Genomic DNA, 12286 nt, shown 5'->3' with positions numbered 1-12286 from the left:
ACCAGGCAACATGAGCAAAGGCACATTTCTCAATTCTAATTCTCTCTCTTTTACCTGGTTGAATGAGAATACCTCCGTTCATCTTGAGTAAGTTTATGGTAACTAATCTCCTGAATATTCCTTAATAATATGCCTTCTAAAACACATACTTGGATATCAATTAAGAATCTTAGTTCTAAAGTCTTTCTTAGACAGCACCCCCCCCCCATACATGTGCCTCCCATACATGTCCACATTTCTTCCCTTCAAGAGGGCAGCCATGTTTAGTTAGTCCATAGTGGTCATCTGTCTACATAGCAGAACCTAGGGTATTCTAATGACTGTATGCTCTGGGCAAGCTGTGTAGACAGATAACCACACATGATTTCCCCACCCTCAGATTCAAACTAACAGGCAAAAGAAAAAGCAGGCACATGCTCTGCAAGTTACCTGCTTCTTATTATTAAATTTGAGATAGGACTAGTGACAAACATGATTTGATTCTTTCCTTGAAATATTTGGCTGGTTGTAGTATTAATAAAAAATATTGATCAAAATAACTAACAGTCAAGTTCACTGGGGAGAAGAATCAGCTTCTACAAGAGAATAGTTTTACCCTGTTGGTATGAAATAATATATAATCATATTAATTTAGTCCAGAAATAAGTTGAAATTATGTGTTATCCCCCCAGTCTCCCTAAATACACATCATGGGCTATAATAACTTGCAGTTTTTCTCTGCCATGAAAACAAAACTTTCTAACTGAAAACTTTAGAATCATATAACCTATATTTTATTGGCAGGGGCAAGGGGTACCTTAAATATGAAAATTCCAATCTGGCATTTTCTCCAGAATGCAGAGAGGGCTCCTTTTTCAGATGTGACCGTATCCTGAACTTCTCTGAAATAGCACAGTGAACTGAATGTATTTGACTTGATCGGTTTATTGAAATTTGGAGACATATCCATTATCGGTATAGTTATAGAGAGAGGTGCATATCTATCTATCTATAGGTATACGTATCAGGCATTCCTGGGGAATTGATAGTCCAAAACTTTAGGTATTCAAAACCTCTTCACATGAAAATATGAATAATTGTTATTACTAACTGAAAATGTTCTACCTGTTATTTTCTGTTTCCGTGTAGGTCTTCCCTTCACAAGCAAAAACACTGAAAGATTAAAAATAAAAAACATAACAACTAATGTTAAAATTCCCAGACGTATACCGTTAGCCTTTATCCACTTTGAAGAGGGAGAAAAAGATCAATGACCAATTTTGTTTTAGGTAATTGCTATGACCACAGTTACCACAAAGAACAGAAATTCTTTGAAAGCAAACTCACAGTAAAGGCAGTGATTTTTCCCTCAGTGTGTTCCACAGAATAGGTGTTTGACAAAGTTCCCACCCAGCGGCACCGCAGCCTGCCATGCTCCACCAACACAGCCTCAGCAGAGCCATTCTCAGAGGCTCAGAGGAAAAGCAATAGAAATTCTTCTGAGCAAAAATATGAACCAACAGGTCCCAAACTAGTGAAGAATGTTTGAAAACCTTTAAAAGTTCAATATTCTTATGAAAGCGGTTTCATAAACTTTAATATACAGTTATCATACAATTTGCTAGTGATGTTTTAAAATAAATATTCCACAGATTTAGTTTATAAATCCAACTTTTGACAAGACTGAGAAGAAATAAAACCCTCTAAAGGGAAAACATGTCCATCTTTTGTTGTGAATACTCATATACCTAAAAGCAGTTCTACAGAGAATACCTTTTAGCGAGCACACTTGGCCCAAACATCTGTGTTCTATTGTGTTTTCCTGAACAAGTGAACCCATTCAGAGACTATAAAACAAGAATTCATATAAAAATGTGTGTCAGAAAGACACATTTCTCTCTTTAAAGTTCGTTCATCCATGAAGAAGCTATTAAAAGACGGTTCAAGTTAACAATAAAGAACAAGGGATAACTGTGTGAATGTCTGTGGTGCGAAGGTCCAGACAAATGGTGGTGGGGTTGAAGTGATGGAGACCTGGCGACCAGACAGACCACAGGGATGTCCTCTGGGGGCTTATTTGAGTAGAACTGAAGAGAAGGAGATCTATACACATGTTCCCAAAGTTCATGGTAAACAGCTGGCAGACATCCCAGTTAGTGAGGAAAGCTTGGTGCTGGGTGTGCTGGAGTTACGAGAGGAGAGGCCAGGCTGAGTGCAGGGGTGGTGGTGGACAGGAATGAGCAGCAGGCAATACCCAGAGGTTGAGGAAGAAAAGCAATCAGAATCTGGGAAGTACAGCGACAGCTCGTACCGGGGAGGTATGTTAAGGAATAAATCTCTGATACCCCAAAGGGCCCCTGTTCTAGAGATGCTGGGATAACGGAGAGACTCACAAAGCAAGGAGTAAAGCCCAAGTGACTCTCCTTCTGAAATCAAAAGGCCTTAAAAGGATTCTTGGAAACAGAAGGGAGCATTTTCTCCTAGGGGATCCATGCCAGAACCCGCTTCCCGCCTCCACCCTGTCGTCATACGCCACTGTTACCGATAGGAAATCTTATTGAACAGCTGTGTTGGGACAAATAAAAAAGGTAGAATGCTAAACATCGTTGAAATGGGGGTTTGGTCATTAAAAAAACAAGCAAAGGGCTCAGTACAGTTTCAGAGTGCAGTGTAAAAAATACAGTTGCATTTTGGTCAGTCTTGATGCGGAGCCATGAGCAACAAGCAACTGGATGACAGCAAGGTCGTGCACCTTGGATTCTGGTTGGCCAGGGTTCAGTTCCCAACCTGCCATGGACCATGGGCATGTTTTTAAGCTCACGACTCTCATTTTTCTGCTACTCCTCTAGATTCCCACAACCATGTATTTAGAGAGAGGTACACATCCCGTGGTCTGACATGCAATTCCAGAAGCCCATTTTCAATACTTGAGCTTTTCAGTGGTTTATAACATCCATCCCACCACCCCTCCATAATCGGTCCCTTCTCAACCAGCTGGAAATGTCCCTCCAATCTAATTCCCTGGGGGTGGGGCTCAGGCGGAGGATGCAGCAGAGAGAGGAAAAAAAAAATGATGAAGAATAATTTAGAAGTTGGGTGGGAAAGAAATGATCATGAAAGTGGGCTCTCAGCAAGTCAGGGGAGGAAGGTGCTGGAGGATCCGGGGCCCTTCTGGTGTAAACCCCAAAACGCAAGCAGTCTGAGATGGTCAGATGTCTTCCTTTGTGTTCTTCTCAGGTCCCTGGCACCACCTGCCATCTGTAACAAGGGTCTCTTTACCCCTCTCCTCGTTGGCTGTCTGCAGAATGAACTCGTATTTCAGACTTTTAAAAAAGAATAACACAAAAAGCATATGATTACAAATCAAGATAAGTGCTAAGTAAGCAAAGGAGAGGATGCAATGAGAGAGTATACTGGGGATCTGATTTAAGTATAGGGGTTGGAGCTGAGAAGGGGGAAGTAGAATCAGCAGAAGTTATGTGTAAAGAGTAGGAGGAAAGGGGCTGTGAAGCAGAGGGAACAGCAGGATTTCTGTTTCGCCACCACTGGGATCATAACTCTGAGAAGTAGTTTCTTGGTCTGTCTTGTCTCTGTTATCCAGAAACCAAATGGGCTGCTGAACCAATTCACCTATGAATGGCTTGATGCTTACAAATTTTAAAAAGTAATGATAAAATCACAGCATTTAAATTTTTAAAGAATGAGACTAAATCAGCAATATCAAATGAGATTAAAATACTCTAACTAGTAATTCTATGGGTACAGTCATTTCCATTGTGATCTAACATGTTTCTATCACTTTTCCTAGGTCCCAACAGAGGGAAAACAGAGAGAAAGGTAAGCTGTTTGAAGTTCTCCAACCTGTTACTGATGTTTAAGCAACTTGGACTCCCTGAACCTCCTTCCAGAACAGTGCCATAAATCCTGGGCAGATGGGCTTCCCTGTGCTCCATAGGCAAGGACTCTTAGCCTCTTCCATTTCTTTCTTCTTCATTTTCTTCTTCTGGCTAATGAGCCCGGAATCAGCAGCTCCCCTGTGTACGCACTTTCACTCCAGCTGGGGCTGGCCAAAGGCTGATGGGCACCAAAGAAGGCTTTGCCAGCCAGTGGTAGTTGTCTGGAGGCAATAAATTTCATAACTGTAGCTGAGAGTGGCTTCTGTCATTATAGAAGCTTCTGGAACTATTTCTCATCATTGAAAGGAGTTGTTGAAAGATACCGGTCTCACTGTTTCAAGGAGATTACATTGAAAAACAAAAGTTTTACTCACTCTCTTCTATAGAGCCCCTCCCATGAGGAATAAGTCACAAGTCCTTTGGCACTCGGCTGGTAAGACAAGCCCACCATATCTAGTGACAAGCATTAAATATTTTCTATATGCTCTTCCTTTTGCCTTTCTGAATATAAGTTCTTCACCTCTGTTGCCCCAAAGTATCTGTTTGCCTCGGGATGTTTGGATATTGTGAAGAAAAAGGGCAAGTTAATACTTGGCTTCTGAGATAAAGAATAGACAGTGTTGTTATGAGACTAGAATTTTCAGGTTCCACGAGACTTTGGTTATGAAAATACACCCCAGGGGCTCACTGTGATGTGGAGAGTGTGCTCCATCTGGGGTCAGGTGACTGTAAAGAGAAGATGTGATTTGACGGGAATGGAAGCCATGTCCAGCCTTTCCAGGCCTAGGGTGTTTGTAGGAAGAAGAGAAAAGGGAGAGCGTACAGCATCTTCTGCCGTCCTCTTTGTGGGGAACAGGAGAGAACATTCTGGAGAGGTGACAGAAACACTGGAGGCAGAGAAGGGCTGCCTTCTCCACACTGAGGCCTCTAGAAAGAGGGCACCTCTGAGACATCGCCAAGCTGGGAAGTGGCCACAGCAACTGGGCAATGTTAGGTGGCCAGGCAGAGGGAGGCCTCAAAGGTTAACTTGGTGGAGTCACCCTGGGTTTCAAAGCAGCTGAGACTCTGGCTGGGGGGCTTGCCACACAGGTTTGACAACGTGACTTTGTGTGAAGGGTTGCCAAGCAGCCTGCAAGGCTCAAGGCTGCCTGAGTTAGATCCAAGCAAGGTCTATACACCAGCAGAGGCCAATACTAGGCTTCTTTGCCAGGGAGGCCTGCTCAGCCCTGACCAGGCTGGCAGAGATCAGCTCATGAATGTGGCCAGCTGCACACTTCAGCTGCAAATGACAAGAGGACTAGCAGCACTGCTGGATGAGGGACATAGTCCTAGAGCCCCAGGTGGCAGACAGCTTTGAGCCTGAGGGCCCAGCCCTTTCCGTTGACTTAAGGTTTTGTGCTTGGCATCCCTTTCTCAATATGCTCAGACACTAACTTAGGGAGAGAAAGAGTGAAAAGAGATGGTGTTTGAATGACTATTTTATGATGTTTAAATGGACTATTTAAATCAGACTAATATTTATACGCTATGGTTTATTCTTATTATTTGGTTTCTTTGTGAATAGTATGAGCATCTTCATGTCAAGGATCAGGCTGTCTACCTCTTTGCATCTCTTTCAGTATCTGACCATGCCTCTGCATGCCCAGATGGAAGGAAGGAAGCCGGGGGGAGGAGGGGGATAATCCCCTATAAACGAGTAGTGAATAAATAGATATTTTTACATTTCAATGGTTCACAAATCCTAGAAAGTTGCTCACAGTATCTTAAAGTGTGTTCCCCTATTTCCACACTTCCCTAACTCAGCACTCCAGAGACATAAATCACCTTGAGTAAGAAGAAACCACGTCTATAAGACTGGATTTCCAAACTTTAAGAGCTTTCTGTTTCCCAGTTATTTTTGTGTTAGAGGGAGGCAGTCACATCTAGTTTGTGAAACTTTGGCTAGGGGAGATTTTCAGTCAACACACAAAGGTTCACAGAGGTTGTTCCTTCCAAGAATAATCTCCCAGGGCCCCATTCAACAATAAATATTGCCCAACTTCCCTGTTCAGAAGTCAGCGTAAGGCCACAAACACTAAGGAAATTGCCTCTGCGTCCAGCCGGCTGATTTGGCAGGCCCAGGGCCAACGCACAAAGGAGGCCTGTTTCTGTTTGTTTTCCTCATACTTTTCCTCCTCTCCCAGCAGTAAGCCACGGAGAGTTCTGGAAAAGCCTGGGAAGACTCCCTTTTTTCCGCAGACCCACTAATTATGAAGAACCAAAGGTTTTTGCTTAAACTTTCTGGGCAGTCATGATTCTGATCAGTGCACATCCCGCAAACATGGACTTCTGTAAACCTCACTCAAGAAAGAGTCTGGGGGGAGAAGCCTCCAAGTCATTACTCACTTTATTTCATTTCTCAGCTCTTCTCCCAGCAAAATTAAAATAAAGACAACAGCAATTTTCTGATGTGTTGCCCTTGTAACCCAGGAGAACCCTAAGGAACTTTCTCCTTCCAGTGTCATAAAAGGAGCACCAAAATAACAAGCAGTTTGTTATCTTAAAAGGACATAATTAGCTTGTGATTCCAGTGTGAGTAAAGCCACTGGATTCCTGCATGACCTGGGCCAAGTCCCTTTCCTTCTCTGGGTCAGAATTTCCATTCTGAAAAAAAAAGGATAGTGTAGTAGTGTTGGAAATTCTGTCATACAGGATATTTTTAAAATTAACAGGATATAAGTCTTGACATTTTGGTCTGAGTTATACTTTTTTTTTTTTCAAGAATATTTTAGGTGATTTTCTAAATTTCATTTCTTGAGTTGATTAGTTTGTGTTATTCTATAAACAAAAACTTTCCTTTACCAGCTATTTGGAGATCTTAAGATAAAATTCATACAAGAAATACAGGATAAATATTTCTTTCCCATTATTGTACTTTGTCTTATCACAGCCAAGAGGACTGTGATTTATACCTAGAGTTGTTCATTTGTGATTTTCTCTTTGGAGTTCTGAGAAGCTGTCTCTTCTAGGTGACTATGTTTTTATGCACAGGGAAGCAGGATGTACTTTGTTGGTGGTATCAGTTGAAATCAGGTATTTGCTGGAACCTACCTTGGTCCATTTACTAATTTCTGAATTTAAAAAAAGTGCTAATAGCTTTATTAATCAAAAGGCTCTCATGTTGTATAATCTTCATTCTTGGCCATAAAAAATATATTCAAGTAATCTAGGTAATTTTAATAAGAGAAATGACATATTTGTTAGTGAAGAAATAACAAATAAAAAAGATATTGAGGTCCCAGCTCAGAAATGATAACTTTGATGTTAAATGCCATGAAAAAGAGCTTTGCTGTACACACTCAGAAGTATATGTACAATGTGATTAAACAAAATTGTTCCACAGTTTGCACTCTGTGCAAAATGTATGTCAATTTGTTTTAAAATTGTGTAAGTAATAGGTATTTCAACAAAAGAATTCTATTTATATTTTTGGAAATATTAGCTCTATATATTCTAGACATGCTGCTGTATTCACGATAACCACTTGGTTTTATTAAGTTCTCAAGAATATCTGTTGGCAACATTCTATACCTACACTTGGGTTAAACAAGTGCAAATATCTAACAGATCAATGAAGAACATGACATGGAACCATTGCTTTTTCAGTTACAGGTGATTATGTTCAGAAAAGAATGCAATAATTTCTTTAATGTTAACTCTACTTAAATGTCCGTTTTCCACCTTTGTCTCTTGCCAGAGGCACAATAATTATTCTAGACCCGGGCTATGGAATAAACGTCTGGGAACAGTTTACTTGATTGAGCTGTTTCTCATACTAAAACATAGAACATGTGGTATCCCACCATCTGGGTCCTTTGTATGTGACTTTTCCTAGTTCTCCACCAGAGTTTGTCCCACGCTCTGAAATACAATAATGCAAATAATAAGATGTCATTTCACCTTTGGCTCAACTTATTATTCAAAGAGTCTAAGGAAGCCAATTAAACTGTTCATTTGATGTAGGATTGAAAAAAAAAAAGATATGTTGGAAAATAACGCAGAAAGTGCATTTGTACTTTAAGTTTCTAAAACTATTACCAAAGTATTAGGGTTTACAACTTGATGGTAATCCTCCGACAAAAACCAAGTAGAAGAGGAGGATTTAGGAATCAAACGATCACATTTTAACATGTAACCAGGAAGGGTGATGAAAGCATATTAAGAAAAAAAGAGCCAAATACAAACAGATGTGGAATATTGTACGAAGTATTAACCCAATAGGCATCCACATAGGAAAGAACTGTGGGAATGGGAAGCGCAAAGGAGTTATCTTTTACAGGTTGTTTCAGTCTGTTTTCAAGTAGGCTGGGCTCAGCCACATTTGCTGAGAAATTTGCATTGGCCTGCCTGAGTTAGACGCCTGGTAAATAAGTCTTGATGTGGAGTTAGGTGGTTGGCCCAATGGGTGGAATATATGGACTAGGAATAACATGGGGAGACATGCCAGGTGCTGGAATGTACATCACTGTATAGATTATGTCACACAGTGGACTCTGAAAATGAGAAAGCTGGTTCTTCTGGGCACTTCTCTGAGGACAGCAGTCCTGAGAATGGACTTCCTTGAGTTTCTCCCTCGATGCCCACTTTAGGTCTAGGATGAACATGTCTACACATAATCTACCAAGCAGGTGATTTCCTTGGACTTATCTCATGGTTTTACCTGTCAGTCACCAGAGCCATCACAAGTTTGTCCTCACAAAATGCTTACCACTATTCTTTAAGAGTTTGCTCTGACCTCCAGGGCTCACTTATCAAGCTCAATCACAAGCACTCTGTGTTATCCACCAGCTACCCTGGGTTTCTGCCAGTCTCTAAAACACGACAGGCTTTTCCCCTGCCTTTCCCTCTACCTGAAGTGCTTCTTCCCTGGGTTCTTTGCATGTTTCAATTGACCTTACTCTTCAGGTCTTAGCTTAAATAGAACTCTTCAGAGAAAGTTTTCCCAAACACGAGGTAGAGTGTTTCTTGAAGTAGAAAGAAACCAGTCTTGGTTAGTTTCTAAATAGCAACCCATCACTCCCTTGATTATGGCTTGGTTTACCTGTTTGCTGTTGGTTTTCCTCACTGAAATGCAAACTGGGCCGGGAAAGGCTCCGCCTTGTTCATGACTCCATCCCTAGCACCGAGTACAGCTTCTGAAACACAGCAGGCCTTGGTATAATGTTGTTAAATGAGTGAATGAAGAGAAGAATGAAAGGTTTTGTAGTGAAATGCAAAGATGAGAGGAGAGACACCCATGTACATGGTGGAGGAGAGGAGAGAGAATGAAGATGAGAGGTGATTTATTTCCTGCGGGTCATTTTAAAATCCTTTGTTTCCCCCCAAACCTAACTGGCAAGGTGAAGGTGTATGTTAGCATATCCTGGGGTTCTCTGGGGATATAACTATGGGATGTGACCTTAGGAAGGAAAGGAAAATCAGAGGGGAATATCCAAAATACCACAAAAACAAAAAGTCTTCAAATGTTCTGTAGGAACAAACTGACCCTCCTGACTCACTCATAGACTGGTTACTTAACCGTCTACCCTGTTTATAAACTAGGAAATTCAGCTCAAAGATTAAAGCTTAAACTTCTTAAGGGTGTTGACTCAAATGATTAATGAAAATGGCGACAAAAATTGAAACAAGCTTTGTTAGAAGAGAGAAAAAAGACAGAAGAGTACTTATTATATCCATATTATTAAAGCTGTGGAAATAGGGTTAAGATTAGAGGTGTACAGGGAAGAAGTGAGTAGGACTTAGAGCCAGGGCCAAGAGGGGACCGAGGGCAACCTGGTGAGGTGTATTCGGACCCCCTCAGTTACGGAACACCTACCATCCCCTGTTGGTTGGTTCAGGAGTTCAGTGACCTTCAGCTGAGCTGTGTTAATGCACCGTGCCAGTGAGAATGGATGTTTCTGCCGCCTCTGTGGATGGAGCAGCTTTTTTCTGATGATTCTTAAGTGGAACTTGAACTGAAAAGCAACAACCACAAGAAGAGAATAGACAACTTGAGCATTTTCCCATAAGTACAAGGCTCTCCTTTGTCCCAGCCAAGGGCTCCATGTCAGTCTGCATTGAGCACTAGCTGGCACCCGCCGGGCTGACGGCTGCTGCTGGCCGGGAGCCCACGGCAGACCTGCGGAGAATAATGCCCCCCACTTCATTTGGGGCTTAAAATGCAGCTGAATCACTACTGTGGAAATGCAGAATGTGTTAACCCCAGGGAGGGCCGAGGTCACTGCTTGCCGCCCTCTTGGGCTGGACAGTAACAGAGGCCTTCAGGAGATACGTGAACCAAGCCATGAACTCTGTTACTTCAGTCCTCCAATTTGAAGTATTTTCCTGTTTTCTATGCAGAAGATGGATAGATGGATTTTCCATAATTAGTTTTGCTTCTCCACTGATTTCGGAAAATTAAAGATAACTTTCCAGACCTTGAAAAAAATTCTGAAATGAAGCTTTGTGAAGAGATCCTGGAGGTTTGCAGGGTTCAAGGATAATCAGGAGGAATCCCTCCATTTCCTTCCCCCTGTGCCCCAAAGTGGTGGCAGAATTTCAAGAAATAGATTCAACACGTATTTTCACAAATGAACTTTGTCAACCAGAGAAAAGATGAGTATATCACTTTATCAGACACCCAAATAATGTAATAATAATGTAATTACAAAGCTTTTCTGGGATGTAGCTCCCAGGGATTCATCTTCCTTTTTGACAAAGGATTCTTAAACACATGTGATAATTCACTGTATATGAAGAGTGTGTGTCATCAGAAACAGTTTATGAAGCAGCAGGAGGTTGTATATGGCAGTATATTAAATGCTTTTCAAACAGCTGGATGGTTTTTTCACCTGCAAGTAATTTAAGTTTTCTATGAGTCATCTCATGAAATTTAGAGGAAAACGGATACCATGGAAGTGACATGGGGGCACTGGAAGATACGAAAACACCTCATGGATACATCTAAGAGACTAGAAAACATTTAAATGATGTATATTTTGTTAGACTGGTTCTTTGAAAATTAGCAAACTATTTTTGTCTTCAATAGAGGGATACAGATGGAATAGAATGTTCCAGTCTCTTTCTATTTTTTTTTATCATTCATTTATTAAATATTTTTTGATATCTACTATATGCCAAGAAGTGCACTGGGGACTAGGTGTATAAAATGCAAGAAAAGGCAGACAAAATCCATGCCCTCATGCAACTGGTTATCAGAGGAAGCAGACTAATGTAATTATGCCTGTGAAAGTGACCTCCCAAAAAAATGAGTGACACTAAGATAACTTGTAACCCAATATCCTGACTTCATCTAGAAGGGCAGATGAGCGTTCTCTGATGAAGCAGTATTAATCTGAGTTATGAAGGATGGATAGTATTAGATAAAGACAGAGAGGAAGAACATTTCAGGCAAAGCCACAGCATATGCCAAAGACCTGGGTTGAGAAGAAGCTTAGCAAATTTAATAACTGAAAGAGAGCCAAACGGGCTAGAACATCAAAAGCCAGAAAGAGAGTGATGGGAGATGAAGGTCTTAATGTAAGCAGGCTTTTGCTGATTTTTGTTACAATAAAATTTGGGATTTTATCTTAAAATTCAATGAGAAGCTTTTGAAGTATTTGATACACCAGAATGCTATGATTAGAAATGCATTTTAAAAAGTCCATTCCTTTGCTATTAAAAAAAAAAATGAAAGAAGCAAGAATGTATGTAGAGAGATGCATTCAGCAGCTATTGCCAAAGTTCAGAAGAGAGATAACAGGGGCATGAACTTGGGTGGTAGTAGCAGTGGAAATGGAAAAAAGTAAGTGACTCTTCACTAGAACGAAGAATATTTGATTTACTCGGCACATGGTGGGCTTCAGTAATATTTGTTGAAAAACTGATTAGCTTTGCCCTTAAAAAAAGAATCAAAGATACTGCTTACACTGGTTTAATTAAGAACTTACTATACATAAAGCTGTTCTCTATTCAAAGTGTTGTCCACAGAACCAGCAGCATCAGCAACACTGGAAAGTTTGTTAGAACTAGCCCACCCAGACCTTCTAAGAACGGGGCTACCAACGAAACCTCCAGGTGACTTGTATGCTCCTCGAAGTTATCCGAAGTTGGGCAACACTGGGCCTGAGACATACACGATCTTAAGAGAACAGATTAGAATCAAAGCCAAAAGAAGGCGATGCAGAGACAAATTTCAATGATGCGTGGTTCAGTAGTAAGAGCCTATTCAGGATGGGTTTGAGTACATAATTAGGTGAGACTTCTTAGGGGAATTCATCACCAAAATAAGTAAATTAAATTTTCACATTCCCGAATGTGCTAAGAAGGTGCTGGTGATGACTGTTTCTCTGCCTAATAACATCAATAAACATAATAACTACAATAGTAATAGT

At 40.8% G+C, this 12286-nt stretch overlaps 1 long non-coding RNA gene across 5 annotated transcripts in view; it reads right to left on the bottom strand.

The window, feature by feature from the left end:
- Nucleotides 1-1559: 1559 nt before the first annotated feature.
- The window catches only part of LOC105069652 (uncharacterized), a 56840-nt gene continuing 46113 nt past the window's right edge, over nt 1560-12286 (bottom strand). For 2 of the 5 annotated variants that reach the window (XR_012502154.1, XR_012502152.1), the window contains exons 7-8: nt 9730-9868; nt 1560-9049 (exon numbers count right to left, since the gene is read on the bottom strand). This is a non-coding gene — a long non-coding RNA (uncharacterized LOC105069652). The remainder of the gene's footprint in view (nt 9050-9729; nt 9869-12286) is intronic. The other 3 variants (XR_012502156.1, XR_012502153.1, XR_012502155.1) reach the window with 3 other exon arrangements.

The sequence above is a fragment of the Camelus bactrianus genome, chromosome 25 (assembly GCF_048773025.1).
Source record: "Camelus bactrianus isolate YW-2024 breed Bactrian camel chromosome 25, ASM4877302v1, whole genome shotgun sequence".
Lineage (NCBI taxonomy): Eukaryota > Metazoa > Chordata > Mammalia > Artiodactyla > Camelidae > Camelus > Camelus bactrianus.
Note: the sequence above shows the minus strand (reverse complement) of the source record. Positions and strands in the feature narration are given on the sequence as shown.